The sequence below is a fragment of the Macaca nemestrina genome, chromosome 13 (genome assembly GCF_043159975.1).
Source record: "Macaca nemestrina isolate mMacNem1 chromosome 13, mMacNem.hap1, whole genome shotgun sequence".
NCBI lineage: Eukaryota > Metazoa > Chordata > Mammalia > Primates > Cercopithecidae > Macaca > Macaca nemestrina.
Window position 1 is genome coordinate 75,546,790 of NC_092137.1, and position 19,220 is coordinate 75,566,009.

Below are 19,220 nucleotides of genomic sequence, written 5' to 3' on the forward strand. Positions count from 1 at the left end.
TTTAATAAGAAAATTATGTTTGTTCTAGAAGCACATTCATTAATGGTCTAAAATACGTTATAGTGAGATGGACTTAGGGAAGGAGAGGGATGGAGAGTAATTTATGGTCTATCATTGTTTCTTCTCCTGTTTCTCTTACTCTATTTTCGCATCTTTTTCATTTTCTATTTTATTGGATATTTTTCTCAAGTATTTTCCATAGATGAAGAACATGAGTATTTTGACATATTCTTTAAATTCTTGCAAATCTTCATTTCCCGTGACCAGTCTTAGATGTCTTCCAAAAGATCCATGATACCTTGGGTGGTTGAAGATTCTCAGATCAAACTTGTTTACTCTGAATATTAGTCCACTGTCTTCTAGTTTCTAGTGCTGTAGATGAGAAGTTCAATGTCAATAGGATTTTTAACATTTTTTGTTGTTTGTTTTTATCTCCTGGAAGCCTGTAAGATTTTCTCCCGATACTTAATGTTGGAGAATTTTACCAGTATATGCCTAGGCATGGCCCTTTTTCCTCTCAATCCTTCCTGAGCCTTAGTGGGCCCTTTCAGACTGCAGACTCAGGCGTTCGTAATTACGGGGAAATTTTCTACTGATATCTCTTTAATTATTGCCTCTTTTCCAATGTTTCTGTTTTCATTTTTGGAAACTATTAATATTATTGGCATGTCAAAGCTCCTGGACCTATTGTCTATTATTTTTTTCTCATGGTTGCCATCTCTTTATATTGTTGTTGTTTATATTTTATACTTTGTTTGGAGCTCTTCCTTGCATTTGTTCTTGCAGGCCACTGACTCATGTCTCAACAGAGGAGATTCCCTTTTAATTCATCCACAAAATTATGTAATTTGAAATTATGTTTTCTACCTTCAAACATTCTTTTTTGTGTTTCATTTCAACTTCCTTAAGTATGCTATTATTTTTTAATCAGGTTTTACTCGTGTCTTCCTGTTATTCTTCTTTTACTTACATATCTTCTTTGATCCTTGGTTCCCCCTTTCTGCCTTCTTTCAGGTTAATTGAAAAACATTTAATACACCACTTAATTTCTTCTATTTGCTTCTTGCTACAACTCTTTTTATTATTTTTAGGGGTTGCTTTAGGACTAACAACATGTATCCTAATTTATCAAAGTTTACTTAGAGTTAATATTGTAGGACCTGACTTCACACTTCATGGACACTTCTTACTTTCTGCTTCCCCTTTCAAAAATGTAACAACATTACAATGGTCTATTATTATTCATTCATATTCATTACATTGTTTGTGCCATTATCATATTTTTTCTTCACTTATTTTAAACCTCACCTACCTTACAATGTTGTTCTTTTTGTTTTGTCTTGTTTTGCTTTAAACACCAGTTGTCCTATAAGAAAATTATGAAAAGAGAAAAATTAGATTATATTTACATTTACTCACTTCCTGCTTCTGGTATTCCACATTTCTTCCTTTAAATCTGAGTTTCTGTCTGTATTATTTCCCTTCAGCCTGAGAAACATTCTTTAGCACTTTGCATAGTGTAGACTTGCTGATGACAAATTCTCTTCATTTTTATCTCTTTGAAAATTATCTTTATTTTTACACTTGCCTTTGAAGAATATGTTTACTAGATATGGAGTTCTGGGTAGCCTATTTAAGAATTTTAAATGTAGCATTCTTTTGTCTTTTGGCCTCCCTTGTTTTTTATGATAAGCCTGTAGTAATTTTTATTTTTAATTCCTAGTAGGTGATCTCTGGTTCCTTTCAGTTTACTCCTCATCTTTTATTTTTTTTGTAAGTGATTTGACTATGATATATTTTGATGTTGCTTTCTTTGCATCTATACTGGCTGGAGTTTACTAAGCTTACTGTATTGAAGTCAATGTTTTTCATCAAGTTTGAAAAATATTTTGTCAATTATTTTTCATTTCCTCATGCTCACTGTATGTGTTTCTGGGAGTCCAATATTCGTTACGTTAGTCTGATATTGTCTTAGAGGTCCCTGAGACTCTGGTCATTTGTCTTTAGTCTTCTTTTTTGCTCTGATTTGATCATTTATATTGGTCTTCAAGTTCACTGACCCTTTCTTACAATTTTTCTAATCTGCTGTTAGGCCCAGTGAGTGAGTTTTAAATGTTATTTATTGTACTTCTCAGTTCTATAATTTTGATTTGGTTGTTTTCTGAAAAATAAGTTCTATTTCTCTTCTGAGCTCCCTTGTCTGTTCACTCATCAAGACTGTATTTTTCTCTAAGCCCTTCAAGATATTTTAAGTAGACATTTTAACGTCTTTGCTAAGTCCAACCTCAGGCTCGCTTTTGAGACTCTTTCTACTGGCTTTTATCCTCTTGACTCTGGATGACATTTTTCTTATTTCTTAACATGTCTTGTAATTTTTTGTTTATAATTTATAATACTAGATATTATAAATAATACATTGTAGAGTCTCTGAGTGCTGTTCCTATGAAGAATGTTATTTTTGTTCTAGCTGTCAGTTTGATTGATTGATCATTTTGAATTTGTATGGTTTGGTTTTATGCTTTTTAAGGGCAAATCTCTGAAATTTCTAAGGTGTTTTCCAAGCTTATATTACTGGCTGAGACTCAGTCTTCAAAACCTACTTTTTATGTGGATCTTGTCAAAGCTTGATTTTAGAAGTCACTAGGGCAGGACTAGAATTGGTCTTACACTAGGACAAGGGTCAGCAAACCATGATCTACTGGCAAAATATGACCCACTGCATTTTTTGTAAAATGTATTAGAGCAAGCCCATTTTTCATATTTTATATCGCTGCTTTCACACTAAAACGGCAGAATTGAGTAGCTGCCATAGAGACTGTATGGCCCTCAAAAGCTAAAATACGATTATTAGATCCTTCATGGAAAAAGTTTGCCACCCCTGCTTTATGGTGTGGTTGTATTGTCATGGTTGAGTGTGAAAACTACACCGGATATATCTTTTTTTTTTCCTCCCCCGTTTTTCCTCTCTTTGGCTCCTCTGCCCCATTAGGTGGGTTGGCTCCCCAGGACTCAGGGATAACCACTAGAATACCCTATGCCACAAGAACTCTGTAGCTTCTGGAAGGTGTGCTCTGTAGAAGCAGAATGACTGTCAGTTCTCTGCCGAGGAAGCTTCCCTGCTCCCTGGTCTCTATGTATTCTTGAGGCCTCTGAGGCAAGAAGACTCAGTTCATGCAGATCCTTCTTAGTCTTTTATGAGTTGTGTGACCAGTATGCTCATGTGAGGACAAGGTCAAATCTCTCTCCCTATTCCAGGTCTCTGAGTACCAAGTGTTGTTCCAAGATCTTCTGCTTTCTGATTCTCATCTCCAGGCTGTGATGCTCTTGAGGAGAAAGACACACACAGTTCTCTTTGCTGAGATTCCCAAAAGTGTCTAAATTCTTATACTCAGTACTTGTTGATTTGAGCAGCCCTTTGGCTCAAGACAAGAAAATAGCTTAGAATTGGAACTTAGGAAGAAAATAAATTATTTTCAGTTCTCCCTGTTTGCAGAATCTTCATTTATTTATTCGACAAATATTTACTGAGTACCTACTATGTTCCTGGCATTCTTCTAGGCAATAGAAACAAATGGTGAGTCAAACAGGCATGATACCTGCTTCAAGGAAGCTAGTTAGAAAGGCAGACATTAAACAAATGATCCCATTAATAAATTCGTAATTATGAATCATTATAGCTGCTCTGAAAGAAGACTCGGGGGTAGTAAGAGAGAGCACAATGGGGAGCTGACTTAGACACAAATGCATGATCATGAACTGATGATTAATGTTTAAATCTCTCAACTTTCCCACTGTAATTTCTCCCTGATAATATTTTTGAATTAGCAATGTCATTTTCCCCATAGAAGCATCTTCTGCCCTGGCCATGTCCACTGAGGACATGATATTTTAATATTTACAACTAGTGATAAGACTCATGAGGCTAAATGTTTCAAAAAATCCAGATTTTTATTCTCAAATGATTTCAGGCTAAAGCCCTGTAATCCTAAACTACTAAGCAGAACAAAAGCGAGAAGACTGTTTATCACTGATAAAACATTTCCTACAGTGCATAAGCATGAACATTCTGAAATTTGTTTATAAGATGTTGTGGTTGTGGTTGGGAGGGATAAGGGACAAAGGTAGGGGTACAGTTGACTTCTGAATTTATTTCCTGGATAACTAAAGCTCCGTGGTAAATGACTAAGACAAATCATTTCTTTATCACCAAAATAAACTAAAGTGAAAGTGATGTTTCTTGACCCAGTGATTCTTAGAACCTTTGCTTTTTTATTGCTGGAAATGTGGCATGTGACCTTTGCTATTGTGAAAAAATCTGAGGCCTGAGCAGCCAATGGAACGAAAAGAAACAGATTATTAGTGGAGGGAGCACTGAAACTGAGTTTGGTGATTCTCAGTCCAGTATCTTCCCACTAGGTTTTGAATCCTAGATGCTTAGTCCTGAGTGAGAGTGTTGCTGATCTTTTGCCATAGCTTAGCAGAAACATGTCATCTTACCAAACCACTGTTTTCAAAAAGTGTTAGTAGAGAAAGAGTTTCTTTTTAATGAGATTAAAATAAAAATTACTGTGAGAAATCCAGTTATCACTAAGATGAAAGCCTTTTATGACATATTCAGAGGGAACTTATTTTTTAAATTTACCGTTATTTTGTTTACCTAAGACAAGTGGGAAATTAACACCACACTTACAAGCAATAAAGTTGTCTGAAATTGATCCATTTTATGTTGGAAAGATTGAGTTGATTTTCTAATCATTGTTTTTGTTGATACTCAGGCAATTTTATTTATTTTATATTAAGAAAGAAGTATTTACTAAATATTTAACACTTTCGTGCATTTTACAATTTTTATGATCTATGCAATGTAAGAGTCCTATTGCTACTTGTGCATATATCATAATTAAAACTATATATTATATATGTACACATTATATGTATATATAGTATATATGTATAAACCCGGGGTGGAAAAGGCTTATGTAAATATCTGACACACACACACACTCACACACACACAAAACATAATGCAGTACAGTTAGACTGCTTTACATAAATGACCATGAAAATACGGGCGTCAACACTATTACTTAGCACTCAGCTTTACTTTCTTTGCTGTTATTGTACAAATATACAGATTGTCTATTTGGAAAATTAAAAGAAGAAATGGATATTATATATAATATAACTAATAAAGAAAATGAAATGTATGTGAGAAATTCTGGAAGGAGATATTTTGATTATGCATGTAATATACACACATATATACATATATGGTGAAATTATATATTTGCATACCTCACAGTTGTTGCAGGTTCAGTTCTGACCACCTCAATAAAGAGAATATCATAATAAAGCAAGTCATATGAATTTTTTGCTTTCCCAGCACATGTAAAGTATTACATACTTTTTACATACTTGTAAAAAGTAATTATTGTATTAAATAATTATGTATGCATGTAAAAAGTATGTAATACTTATAAAAGCATTGTTGTCTATTAAGTGTCCAATAGCATTATGTCTAAAGAAATAATATACATATCTTAATTAAAAATATTGCTAAAAATGCCAACAATCATCTGAGTCTTTAGTGAGTCATAATCTATTTTTTATTTATTTTCTTTTGAGACAGAGTCTCACTGTCGCCCAGCCTGGAGTGCGATGGCATAATCTTGGCTCACTGCAGCCTCTATCTCCTGGGTTCAAGTGATTCTCCTGCCTCAGCCTCCTGTGTACCTGGGATTACAGGCTCATGCCACGATGCCTGGCTAATTTTTGTACTTTTAGTAGAAAAGAGGTTTCACCATGTTGGCCAAGCTGGTCTCGAACTCCTGATCTCAGGTGATTCGCCCAGCTTGGCCTCCCAAAGTGCTGAGATTATAGGCATGAGCCACCGTGCCTGGCCTGTGAATCATAATTTTTTGCTGGTGAAAGGTCTTGCCTGGATGTTGACAGTTGCTTTGCTGACCGATCAGGGTGGTGGTCACTGAAAGTTAGGGTGGCTGTGGCAATTTCTTAAAGTAAAACAACAACGAGGGCAAAAAATGAAGGTTTCCACATAAACTGACTTCATGAAAGATTTTTCTGTACTATGCAATGTTGTTTGATAGCATTGTACCCACACTAGAACTTCTTTCACAATTGGAGTCGATCCTCTAAATCCTACCTGTGCTTTGTCAACTAAGTTATATAATATTCTAAATATTTCGTTGTCACTTCAACGATGTTTAAAGCATCTTACCAGGAGTAAATTTCATCTCAAGAAACCACTGTCTGTGCTCATTCATAAGAAGCAACTTTTTATCTGTTAAACTTTGATCATAAGATTGCAGCAATTCAGTCACATCTTCTAATTGTAGTTCTCTTGCTATTTCCATCACATCCGCAGTTACTTCTTCCACTGAAGTCTTGAACCTCCCCATCATCATCCATGAGAATTAGAATCAGTTTCTTCCAAATTCCTGTTAATATTGTAATTTTGACCTCCTATAAATCATGAATGTTCTCAATGGCATCTTGAATGGTGAATCATTTCCAAAAGATTTTCAATTTGCTTTGATCAGATCCATCAGAGGAATCACTATCAATAGCAGCTATAGCCTACAAAATGTATTTCTTAAATAACAGGACTTAAAAGTCAAAACAACTTCTTGCTCCATGGGCTGCAGAATGGATGTTATGTTAGCAGGCATGAAAACAATGTTAATCCCCTTGTACATCTCTGTCTGAGCCCTTGAATGACCAGACACATTGTCAATGAGCAGTAATATTTTTAAAATACTCTTTTTTTTTTTAGCAGTAGATCTCAACAGTGGGCTCAAAGTATTCAGTAAACTGTGCTGTAATGAATGTGCTGTCATCCAGGCTTTGTTGTTTTATTAATAGAGCTAGGCAGAATAGACTTAGCATAATTTTTAAGGGCCCTAGAATTTTCCAAATGGTAAATGAGCATTGGCTTTGACTTAAAGTCACCAGCTGCATTTGTACCAAATAAGAGAGTAAGTCTTCACTTTGAAGCTTTGAAGCTGGTGTTGACTTCTCTCTAGCTATGGAAGTCCTAGATGCCATCTTCTTCCAATAGAAGGCTACTTCATGTACATTGAAAATCTGTTGTTTAGCCACCTTCACCAATTATCTAAGCTAGAGCTCTTTCTGGATAACATGGTGCAGGTTCTACATCAGCACTTGCTGCTTCACCTTGCACCTTTATATTATGGAGATGGCTTCTTTTCTTAAACCTTGTAAACAACCTCTACTAGCTACCAACTTTTCTTCTGCAGCTTCCTCACCTCTCTCAGCCTTCACAGAATTGAAGAGAGAGGATCTTGTTCTGAATTAGGCTTTGGCTTAAGGGAATGTGACCAGTGGGGTTCTGTCCAGACCAATACAACTTTTCCATATCAGCAATAAAGCTGTTACACTTTCTTATCTTTCATGTGTTCACTGGAGTAGTGCTTTTAATTTCCTTCAGGAACTTTTCCTTTGCTTCCACAACTTAGTTGTTTAGTAGAAGAAGCCTAGCTTTTGGCTTATCTCAGCTTTCCACATGCCTTCCTGACTAAGCTTAATGAGTTCTAGCTTTTCATTTAATTTGAGAGATATGTGGCTCTCCTTTTCACTTAACACTTAGAGATCACTGTAGGGTTATTAATTGGCCTAATTTCAAATTGTTGTGTCTTTGGGAATAGGAAGGCCCAAAAAGAGGGAGGGAAATGAGGAAAACAGTCAGTAGAGCAGCCAGAACACACACAACATTTATTGTTTGCTGTCTTACATTAGCATGGTTCATGGTTCCCCAGAACAATTACAATAGTAATAACAGAAATCACTGAGCACATATCATCATAATATATGTAGTAATAAGAAAAGTTTGAAATATTGTACAAATTTCCAAAATATGACACAGAGATAAAAAGTGAACACATGCTGTTTAAAAAATGGTGCTGTAAGGTCAAGAGTTTGAGACCAGCCTGAATAACATGGTGAAACCCCGTCTGTACTAAAAATATAAAAGTTAGCCAGGCGGGGTAGCCTGCACCTATGTTCCAGCTACTCAGGAGGCTGAAGCAGGAGAATCTCTTGAACTTGGGAGGCGGAGGTTGCAGTGAGACGAGATCATACCACTGCACTCCACCCTGGGCAACAGAGCGAAACTCCATCTCAAAAAAAAAAAAAAAAAAAAAGAAAAAAAAAAAAGAAAAAGAAAATGGTGCTGATAGAGTAGCTTGATGTAGGGTTACCACAAACCTTCGATTTGTAAAAATTTGCATTATCTGTAGAGTATAATAAAGTGAAGCACAGTAAAATGATCTATATGTGTGTGTATATATATACATATATATATGTATATATACTCACCTACAATGATTGCACATGTGGAGACTGGTGAAAAGAGAAACCTAAGGTTTCTCTAGGGTTTTGTTTTCTAAAAAAATGGTTTTAATTTGATTTTATTTACCCATAAGTAAAATAATTTAGGAGTTACTTTTTAACTTAATGTTATTTATCCATTTTCCACTAAGGGTTTCATGTTTTCATTATTGCTTTATGTTAACTTGTATGTGTGTATACAAATACATATATTTATTTATTTAAAGTATCTCTTTTTATTGTGTTCAAAACACATAAGATACAATTTACCATCTTAACCTTTTTTAAGTGTATAGCAAAGAAGTGTCAACTGTATGCACATTGTTGTGCAACAGACATCTAAAACGTTTTCATCTCACAAAACTGAAACTCTGTATTTACTGAACAACCCTTCTTTTCTCCCATCCTCCAGCCCCTCCCAACCACCATTACACATTCTAACAGTCTGACAACTTTCGACATCTCATAAAAGTGGAATTGTATATTTGTCTTCTTGTGACTGTGTTATTTTATTTATAATAATGTCTTCAAGGTTCATCCATGTCATAACATGTGGCAGAATTTTCTTCTTTTCTAAGGCTGAATAATATTTTATTGTATGCATATGCCACATTTTCTTTATCCATTCATCTGCTCATTAACCATTAGGTTGCTTCTTCCTCTTGGCTATCGTAAATAATGCTGCAATAAACATGTTTGCAAAAATCTCCTTAAGATCATGTTTCCGTATTTTTTGAATAAATACTCTGAAATTTCATGACTAGATCATATGGTAGTTCTATATTTAATTTTTGGGAAACCTCCATATTCTTTTCCATGAGAGCTGCACTGTTCCACATTCACACCAACAGTGCACAAGAGCTAATTCTTCCACATCCTTGCTAACACTTGTTCCTTTCTGATTTTTTAAATAATAGCCATTCTAATGTATGTAAGGTGATAGGTCATTGTGGTTTTGGAAGTTTATTTTCTGGGGAAAGTGAACAGTAGTACCTCAAGGACTCTGGGCACATTAGAGAGCTTAAATGAGACACGGTGGTGAAAACAGAGTTGGGTGATAATAGGCACGTGCTTCCTTTACTAACAGACCTTGGCCCCCTTCCCTAGCACTGCTTCCAGAATGACAGAAGCCAGGGGTATACCAACTCCCACCCACAATCAGAAGATAAGAAATAATTTTCTAGTAAAAAAAAAAAAAAAAAAAAAAAAAAAACAGGCTCTCCAGAAAAGACACCATTGCAATTTCAAAGGTCCCCAGTGAAAAATGTTAACAACAATTTTGAATATTACCAGAATAAATTAAATGCTTTTCCAATTCTCAGTTAAAATTACTTTCAGGGTAGGATTCTATACCTACCATATTATCAATCTAGTGTGAAAAATTAAACCAATTTCAGATATTTGAAAGATTGAAAAATATATTCCCAAGTGTCCTGTCTTAAAAGCTAATAGAGGAGTACTTAAGCAAAAGAAGGGAGTAAATGAAGAAAGGAAGACATGGTATCCAGGAAGCAAAGAACTTTAACAGAGAGACACAGTGAAAGAACATTTCAGAAGTTCAGATGGATAGCAGACCTAGAAAGACCTAGAGTCTGGATTGGTTCAGAAGAATAGATGCTTCAAGGTTCTTTGAGGGAAATCTCCATGTTAATAATAGGCATATAAGACATTGGGGAGATATTAGAACATTTTTTAAAACTTTGTCTACAAAAACATCATTCAAAAAGGGCAATTTCTAACAACATAGATTTTACATTCTAATTCTTCAAACTTTTAAATTTTCTATTGGCAAATTCTTCAACCCATTGCTCAGTCTTCTTGGTCATCTATCTGTAATTAAATCTGTTATCTATGATAAAGGGAGAGTAGCAGCACCTGATAAGTTCATGTGGCATAAGGCTTTTCTATTAACAGATTTATCTGTTCCAAGTAAGAGACAAGATGGGTCCCTGTCTGCTTTTGGGGTTTGCAGTGTAATAGAAAGATGATTTTTCTAGGGAATCAGAAGCAGTGGGCTCTATGTCAGTTCTTGCAATATCAAACTGTATAATTTTGGGTAATTTGTTTATCTTCTGTTTCCACTTTTTTTCTTTGCTGAATAGAGTCAAACCTGTCATAAAGGAATGCTATAAGTTGCAAATTAGATTTCACACCATTTTTTTAAACCATAAAGCCTTCTCTCTAAAGAAAGCACACTATTGAAATGTTTCTGTTTACTCAGATACCATCTTGCCACATCAATCTTCCTATCTGTCTTCTGAAAGAAATTATGCAAATGTTTGCAGTAACAGTTCTTTAAAATTTGCTGATATCTGAGGAGAATCATTGTCCAGAGACACTGTTTTATTTGATATTTGAATTAAGGTGAAAACTGAAGATGAAATGGGCCAAGTCTCCTTTCTTTTCCACAGTGGTATTTTACTATTATGGACTTGTGTGATTTTTATGGGATCCTTAGTAGCCAAGGAACTTGCTAGAATTTGATGGGTAGCTGAATCACACAGGAAATCAGTAGGGCTGAAAAACAACCAATTATATATAAAAAATTATATGAAGATATATGCTAGGAAGAGCAAGTATATGTATATACACAACAAGATATTCTAGGGAGAGTAAATCCAACCTTCTGTCTTTTCTATTTTCTCTTCAGGCCTTCCATGGATGGGATGCTGCACAGTCACACTGGGGAGAGCCATTGGCTTTACTCAGTCCACCAATTCAAATGATAATCTCTTCTAGACCCCTCACAGACACAACCAGAAATAATATTTAACCAGATATCTGGGCATCCTGTGACCCATTCAAGTTGACACATAAAATTAATTGTCACAGGGGGCCTTCTTCTGTGCATTTCCAAAACAAAAGACAAGTGCAGAGATGGCTGTATTTGCTTGTGTCAGCTCAATTTTCTTTAAATAAATAAAAAGTTGAGAAATCAGAAAAACTCAGCTGCAGCTCTGAGTGTGTTTGTGCTTACAGCAGAGGATCAAAAACCAATTTCACACCGATAAATAGGTACAACTAATCTGTTTTCACTACAAAGATTTCAAAAAGGTCTTCCTTTTCAAAGGCCAGGTTTATTTTGCAAAGGTAGAGATCTCTACATACATTCTTGCTTTCTTAGCAGTGGTTTATATCGAAGAAACACACAGAGGCTAAAAGCTTTAGAGTCAGGCACACCTGGGCTTACATTTTAGCTCTGCCTAATATAAGCTCTATAAACTCAGGCAAGTTACTTAACCACTCTGAACCTCAATTTCTTTATCTGTAAAATGTTATTATTACCTTCCTCAAAGGCAGTTTAATATTAAAGGAGATAATATATGTGTCTTTAGCACTGCTCTGATCACAAATGGTGGTAACAGCAGTGAAATACCTGTTACCTAAACATCTCACTTTTGGTATCTGCACTCCCCATGACACATAGCATATATTTAATCAGTATTTATTGAATGAAAAAAAATCTAATGATTGCCTCCTCCCTTTGCCCCCTTAGGGAGGGGGTCAATACTAGCTTCTCATTTTTATTAGCCTTAGGTTACTATCTTCCTCTTCTGACAGTTTTCCTTACACTCTGCTTACTTTTAGTAAATAAACCACCCCCAACTTTTAACACTTCTCAGTTTACCTAGTTTGAGCTTGCCCTCTGTTTTCTTTTAGGACCCTGTATGACATAGGAATAGTATAACTCAGAAAAAATGTAGTTTCAAAACTTCTAATAATTCTCTAATTTACACTGTTGTTGACTGAAACTGACCTTTGGGCAAATCATCAGTTCTGGGAAATCCACCTGAAAGGTCCTATCCTTGATATGCAAAGGTAAATGAAGATATTATGCTAAGAAGTCTCCTCACAATATTTAAATTAGCCCAAAATCTGGGGAGAATTAAATGTTCCACAATAGGAAATTGGTTATATACAATTATGAAACATCCATTAATGAAACACCTGAAGCCAGAGAATTATGTCTAGGCTTCAGATTAAATTATGACAATCCAGAGAGAAAGGACTGGCATACTTTCACTTTCATCTAGAGAGATGGATGTGTAGCAAATTTCCAGGAAGTCCAAGGTACTGAGTGACTCTGAGTTCTGAGATCCCAGAATATGTGAGAGATACAGAAAAGCCTACTACTAGATGAGAAAATCTCTCTGTTGTCTTTATTCACTACTGTGGATTCAATGTATGTGCCCCTCCAAAATTCATATATTGGAAGTCAAACCCTAATATAATGATATTAAGAAGAGGAGGTTTTGGGAGGGCGTTATACTATAAGGGTCCACCCTCATGTACAGGATTAGTGTCCTTCTAAAAGGGCTTGAGGAGATGATTATATCCCTTTTGCCCTTCTGCTCCTTCTGCCATGTGAGGACATGGCATTTGTCCCTTCCGTTATGTGAGGATGCAGCAAGAGGTGCCATCTTGGAAGCAGAGAGCACCCCTCACCATATGCCAAATCTGCCAGCACCTTGATCTTGGACTTCACAGTCTCCAGAACTGTGAGAAATAAATTTCTATCATCTATAAATTACTTAGTCTAAAATATTTTGTTATAGCAGCAGGAATAGCTGGAGACAGTTACTATATATGTGAGAGGAGTACTTTGAATAAGTAGTCTCAAATTTGGATGATTTGGGTAGCATGGGAATTTTCAGTATGTGTAAATTATATGTGTATTTTCATTCAGCCCATTTACATAACAATGTCTAGGGACCAGAGATTTAAAGATGAAAACACAGGATGTCAAACTCCATGAGAGCAGAGACTTTATTCATTGCTAAATCTTCAAAAATATTTTAAAAATGTATCCTCTTTGTATGTGTAGTGTCTGTCTTTTTGGCTAGAAGGCCAGCTCCCTTTGGGCAGTGATCTAAGTCTATTGGGTTTACTACTATATTCACTGTGCCTTGAACAGTGTCAGGCATGTAACAGATGCTTAATAAATACTTAGTGAATATGTGAAACTTTGTTATACATTCTTATTTGAAATAATTTTTCAATAACTTTTTTTTTTTTTGAGATGGAGTTTCACTCTTGTTGCCCAGGCTAGAGCGCAATGACGTGATCTTGGCTCACTGCAACCTCCACCTCCTGGGTTCAAGCAATTCTCCTGCCTCAGCCTTCCAAGTAGCTGGAATTACAGGCATGCACCACCATGCCCAGATAATTTTTGTATTTTTAGTAGAGATGGGGTTTCACCATGTTGGTCAGGCTGGTCTCGAACTCCTGACCTCAGGTGATCTGCCTGCCTCGGCCTTCCAAAGTGCTGGAATTACAGGTGTGATCCACCGTGCCCAGCCCCATTAACTTTTTAAACAGCCTTATTGATATGTAACTCACATACCATAACATTTACTCATTTGGGTAACCATCACTACAATCAATTTCAAAATATTTTCAATACCCCCAAAAGAAATATTTTACCCTTTAGAAGTCACTCTCATTTCCCCTTTTCTCCAGCCCCTAGGCACCATTAATTTGCCTTCTTTCTATTAATTTGCTTAGTCTTATAATTTCTTAGGAATATAATCATATAATATGTTGCATTTCGTGACTGGCTTTTTAAACATGCCATAATGTTTTCAAGGTTCATCCATGTTGTAGCTTGTAAATTCTTCATTCTTTTATAGCTGAGTAACAGCTCATTGTATAGGTATACCACATTTTGTTTATGCATTTATTAGCTGACGGACATTTGGGTTGTTTCTATTTTTTTTACTCTTGTGAATAATGATGCTATGAACATTTGTGTACAGGCTTTTGTGTGGGCATATGTTTTCGTTTCTCTTGGGTATATATCTAGCAGTGGAAGTGCCAGGTCATGTGGCAACTCTGTGTTTAACTTTTTGAGAAACTACCAAACTTTTTTCCAAAGCAGTTGCACCATTTTACATTTCTGCCAGTGATGTATGGGTGTTCCAATTTCTCCACATCTTCACAAATATTTGTTATTTTCTGTCTTTTTTATTATTGCCATCACAGTGGGTGTGAAGTGGCAACTCACTGTGATTTTGATTTCCCTAATGACTAGTAATTTTGAACGTATGTTTTTATTGGCTTTTTGTGTGTCTTTGAAGAAAAGTTTATATAAACCATTCCCTTTAGCCTTTTTTGGTTTTACTTGTCTTTTGATTGAGTTGTAAGAGTTCATTATATATTTTGAATAGATTTTATATATATTCTGGATAGACTCTTGTTAGATACATGATTTGCAAATATTTTCTCCCATTCTGTGTGTTATATTTTCTCTTTCTTGAGAGCATCCTAAAAAGTGCTTAAGAGAGTACAACAGTTTTTAATTTTGATAGAGTCTAATTTTATATTTGGCTTCTTGTGCTTTAGGTATGATAGCTGAGAAACAATTGACTGATCAAACTTCATAAAGGTTTACACCTAAGTTTTGTCCTAAGAGTTTTCTAGATCTAGTTATTGCATTTTGGTCTTTGATCCATTTTGAATTAACATTTCTATATGGTGTGAGGTAGGGGTCCAAATTCATTCTTTTGTATGTGGATATCCAGTTGTCACAGCACATTTATTTTAAAGAATATACTTTCCCCATCACAATTTTTTGTACACTTGTTGAAGATCAATTGCCCATATACATATATGTGGCTTTATTTCTGGACTCTCAATTCTATTCCATTAATCTATTTGTCCTTATGCCAGTACCACATTGTCTTGATTTCTTATGCCTGTGTTCAGGTGCTTAATAATGTCCCACATTTCTCTGAGACTCCATTCAATGTTCTTTCATTCTTTTTGTTCTTCTAATTGAATTATCTCCACTAATGTATCTTAAAATTTGCTCATTCTTTCTTCTGCCAACTCAAATCCTCTGTTGAGCCCTCTCATGAATTTTTTGCTTTGGTTATTGTACATTTTAATTAAAAAATTTCTATCTTTTAAAATAATTTATATCTACTTGTTGATATTCTCTATTTGATGAGATATCTTCATCTTCCTTCTTTTACTTCTTTAAGTATGATTTCCTTTAGTGCATTTAATATATTTATAATATCTCCTTGGAAGCCTGTCTTATAATTCCAACATCTGGGCCTTCTTATAGGCAGTTTCTTCTGCCTATTTTCTCCTGTGTAGGTGTCAGACTTCCTTGTTTCTTTGCATTTTTCATAATTTTTTGTTAAAAATGAAAATTTAGATAATGCATTGTAGCAATTCTGAATACTGATTTACCCCTGCCTCTCCCTCTTCAACACACACAGTGGCTTGGTGGTGTTGTTTGCTGGTTTCTTTGTTCAGTGATCTAGCTGAGCTATTTCAGTCTATTTCTTTTCTTTGTATGTAGCCTTTGATGTCATTTCTCAGAAAGTTCAGGGTTGGATAAGCACACAGGCTCCCTGGAGTAACAATTGGTTTAACATGGTTCTCTTCGACAGTTTCTTTTCCTGATTTCTTGGTTAAGCTGCCTGTCTATTGCTATCACACGTGCTGATAGCCTCCACTAACTGCTGGCTGATTCCTCTATTGTTTTCAGTAATGCTATGGAGTACAAATGTCACAACATTCCCATCTAAATTTAGGCCTCTTTGGAACAGTAGTTATTGAAGACAAATCTGTGAGGCTTGTTTCAACTCTAGCTATTGCTTTCCTTGGTTCTCTGTATTAAATGTATAGCTGCCCTACTGTTGAGTATGTTGCTGTCATTGCTTTTAACAGCAACTGTGGGCTTGAAATTCCACACTCTGTTCCAAATAAATTCAGTTCCCTTGAGGGGAGCTTGAAGCTTGGGACCTGGCCCTATCCTTGGACAAAACATCTGCACCATTATTCCAGAGCTGGGGGTGGGGACAGTGACTCATTTCTTTTGGAGTAACACCCCTGCTTTATAAGTGGGACACTAGGTGGTTGCATTAGCCTCTGTTCTTGGTTTGCCTCTCCTAGCATAAAATTTTCACCCTATGAGCAAGTTGCAGTGTGAGCAATTGGATTCAGTACGCTCATCCTGCTGCATGGTAGAGCTTCTACCGTATGAATGGGTTCGATGCTAAAGAAGGGAGCCCCATATCTCTCAGCTACCCTGGCCTGGAATTCAGCTTCTGCAACAGGGACTCTGGGAGTGGGTTTGAGGATAGGGGTGGGGATGAGAAATGCTGATGGCCTGGTCCTCTTGGAATAATACTGTAGCCCTACACTAGGAGTTGTGGAAAAGATAGTCCTGTGATGTTAGGTTCATCCACCCATAGTAGAGCTTTCATTATGCTGAGCTGGAGGACAGAGAAGGGAGCAGGTCATGGCTCAAATGCCACAGACTCTCACTCTTCTTACTAAGATATTCATTTTTTAAAAAAATGTTTCTCCATTTGTCATATTCTCTTAGGACAATTTCCAGAGACTTAAACAATTTAAGAATCATTTTCACCAGTTATGATTTGCAGGGGAGAGAGTCTGTAGAGCTCCTTACACTGCAATTCTGGTTTTAATAACTTGTTGTTTAAAAAGTCTTGAAATGTTTTATATTTCAGATATTCACAAAGGTTATAGAAGGGGGAAAATGCCAACATTGGCAATCATAGAAGTAGCTAATAAGAAGAAGAACTTGTGGAGAATTGCAGTCACAGAGTTTATATTGTATTTCTGAAAATATACAGCCTGATTCCATTAGCACCTCTCTGTTATTCAAGAAGCCTCAGGGTATCATAAGACCAGATTGTTATAATAACATCAACTAACATTTGTGTGGCACTTAACAATGTTAGTCTTTTTATTTACATAATCTTGTGGTTTGGTATAATACTAAACTTACTTAAGGTGGAGTGCTAAAGGCTTTGTCATCTCTGTCTCATCTTTTTCTACCTTTGCTTTGCATACAGTATTGAAAAAGTGAATCTAAACTCTGTTAGGGAAGAAATGACTATGCCTTCATTCAGTCATCTGTTTTCCCTTTATGAAGCATATGAATTATTAATTTTTATTAAGGTAAATAATGTGCACATTGTGTGTGGGCACATGTGTGATTTATTCAGTCTGTACTTTGTTTCAAAAAATATAAAGCACCTTTCAAAAATTTGTAGAGCAAGATAAAATAAATAAAAATAAGAGATAAAAAGAGGCAAAGGGAAATGTCACTGTAGAAAAATAAAATGATGTACCTGGGACTTGTCTGGTTTTAGCTCTGAAAGTTTTATTTCTGGGGAAACGCCTTAGTCCCAGGCACACCGAGATGGTTGGTAATTCTAATGTTACCAGTAAGCCATTATGGGGCTCTTTTAATATGCTGAGCCCTGTTCTAAGCACTTGACATCTACTGTCTTCACTTGTTCTCACAATAACCTTTTCAAGTATGTTATTACTACTACAGTCATTTTACAAGAAAAAAATACTGAAGCACAAAAAGGTTAAGCAACCTGACTCGAATCACACATCTAGTAAATTGGTGTAACTGGGACTCAATGGACTGCCAGCTCCAGAACTGAAGTTCTTTACAACAGCCATAAAGTGCAGGTGAGTTTCTATATATGTTCCATACATTTGATTCTAAGATTCCTAGTAGCTGAAGTGAAGAGGAAAATATGGTCAGCTACAAAACTCACATTGTCCCTAAAATAAACTATTTACTTAGGAGCATGATTATTCCTAATTCTATGAGCATTCAAATATTTAGTGAGTGCTTACTTTGGACAGGCACTGTAGTAGGTGCTAAAGATACAACAGTGGAGAAAACATATGGAACCTCTGCCCATGTGGACCTGACATGCCAGGGAGAGATACATTAGAGGGAGATAGGTGTTGTAGACAGAATAAAGTAGGGTAAGGAGAATGAGAGCTTCTGGGGAGTGAGGAGGCTACAATTCTAAATAGAATGGTGAGGACAGATATCAATAAGAAAATGACACTTGAGCAAAGACTTGAAGGGTGAGAGAACCTTATGAGTATCGGGGGGCAAGAATGTTTTAGGTGGAAGAAATAGCAGGGACACAGGCCCTACATTGGTGGGGGTCAGGGAGGATTGGTGTGTCTAGGGCACACTGAACAGAGAAAGTCCAGAGAAAAACAGTAAAAGGGATGATCAGAGAGGGCAGAGGGCCTTGAAATACAGCACAGGAGATAGTGTTGGGAATTGTACAGACTGTGACATCTACTTTGAGTGAAATAGGGTTTTGACAGAGGAGTGCTATGACTTGGCTTGAATTTCAAAATGATCACTCCAGTTGCTGTGTTGAAAATTGACTGTGGGAAGGAGCAAGGAATCAGGGAAATTAGGTAGGAGGCTACATCAATCACGTAGGTGAGAGATGACAGGGCACAGACAGGAAAGTAGCAGTGGGGAAAATGGGAACATAGTTTGTCAATATAGGTTTGGAGGTGAAGTCAGTAGAATTTGTTAGTGGATTGGATGTAGGGTGTGAGTGAAAGAGAGGAGACAAGGAAGACTTCAAGGTTAATTGAGATGAAGAAGACTGAAGGGGAATCAGGTTTGTGGACAAAGAGCAGAAATTTAGTTCTGAACAATTTGAGTTTGAGTTTGTTTGTTAGACTCCAACTGGAGGTGTTCTAGAAGCCATTAGAAATAAGATTCTGGAGATGGAAGAGAGGTTTGGGCTGGAAACAAAAATTTGAGATTCACCAGTTTATAAATTGTATTTAATATCATGAAACTCAATGAGATCACCAAGGAAGGAGTATAAATATAAAAGAGAAGTGGCCTGAGCCCTGGGGCTCTACAATGTTAAGAATCAAGGAGAAGATGAGGAACCAAGAAAAAAGATAAAGAGGAGTCCGTGATGTCGAAGGACATCAAGCTAAGCATGGTGTTCTGTAGGCCAAGAGAAGGAAGAATTTCAAGGAGGAGAGAGTGATCAACTGTGTCAAATGCTACTGTTGGTCAAGTT

General features: G+C 36.1%; 1 long non-coding RNA gene across 1 annotated transcript in view; it reads right to left on the reverse strand.

Moving 5' to 3' along the window:
- Positions 1-1,337: 1,337 nt before the first annotated feature.
- The window catches only part of LOC139357904 (uncharacterized), a 184,324-nt gene continuing 166,441 nt past the window's right edge, over positions 1,338-19,220 (reverse strand). The window contains exon 3 of the long non-coding RNA XR_011611924.1: positions 1,338-1,366. This is a non-coding gene — a long non-coding RNA (uncharacterized lncRNA). The remainder of the gene's footprint in view (positions 1,367-19,220) is intronic.